Source organism: Pteropus alecto, unplaced genomic scaffold, assembly GCF_000325575.1.
Source record: "Pteropus alecto unplaced genomic scaffold, ASM32557v1 scaffold2317, whole genome shotgun sequence".
Taxonomy (NCBI): Eukaryota; Metazoa; Chordata; class Mammalia; order Chiroptera; family Pteropodidae; genus Pteropus; species Pteropus alecto.
The window spans coordinates 1-1,180 of NW_006439232.1; the positions used below are offsets into that span (position 1 = coordinate 1).

Here is a 1,180-nt window from a genome sequence, read left to right on the forward strand (position 1 = left end):
AAATAATTGAAATAAAGACTACATTAGATGGAATCGACGGCAGATTAGATGAAGCAGAAGATGAAATCAGTGATCTAGAATACCAGGTAGTGGAAAAAACCTATTTAGATCAGCAAAAAGAAAAAAAAAATTTTAATTAGAATAGTTTATTCTATGACTGGGACAACATCAGTCATACTAACAATCACATCATAGGGGTATCAGAAGAAGAAGAGAGAGAGAAAGAAATTGAAAACCTATTTGAAGAAATAATGACAGAAAACTTCCCTAACCTGGCAAAGAAAATAGAAATACAAGTCCAGGAAGTGCAAAGAGTCACAAAATAAGACGAACCCAAAGAGGCCCACACCACGACACATCATAATTAAAATACCAATGGCTAAAGACAAAGAGAATCTTAAAAGTAGCAAGAGAAAAGCAGTTAGTTACATAGAAGGGAGCTCCCATAAGACCACTAGCTGATTTCTCAACAGAAACTTTGCAGGCCAAAAGGGAGTAGCATAAAATATTCAAAGTAATAAAAGGTAAAGGCCTACAACCGAGATTACTCTACCCAGCAAAGCTATTATTTAGAATTGAAGGAGAGATAAAGAGCTTCCCAGACAAGAAAAAAGCTAAAGTAGTTCATCAGCTTTAAAACAGTATTACAAGAAATGTTAAAAGGACTTCTTTAGGCAGGAAAGATAAAAAAATATGAATAAAAAATATAGGAGAAATGTCTACAGCCATGCTTCCCTGAACAAGCCTGATCCCATCTGATCTTGGAAGCTAAGCAGGATTGGGCCTGGTTAGTGCTTGTATAGGAGACTACCTAGGAAGACCAGGTGCTGTAGGAGTAAAAAATAAAAAAATAAGAGATTGTAAGCTGACAAAGTCCTTGCAATCTGTGAGGTCAACCAAGGGTTGCCTCGCCTAAAAAATAAAAATATAAGAGAGAAAAACATTCTCACTGACAAAGGTAAACAGTTAAAGTAATGGATCAACCAACTATAAAGCTAGTAAAAGGTTAAAAGACAAAAGTAGGAAGATTATGTGTAATTACAGTAAATTAAGGGATACATACAAATACATACACACAAGAAGCAAAAAATAATGGCAAAGCATAAATGTAGAGAGTGTGAGTAAAAAATTGTAGTGATTTTAATATGTGTTCGAACTTAAGCAACCATCAACTTAAAAT

General features: G+C 34.3%; 1 pseudogene; it reads left to right on the forward strand.

The window, feature by feature from the left end:
• Window positions 1–717: 717 nt before the first annotated feature.
• On the forward strand, window positions 718–836 carry LOC112483550 (annotated as a pseudogene).
• Window positions 837–1,180: the final 344 nt, after the last annotated feature.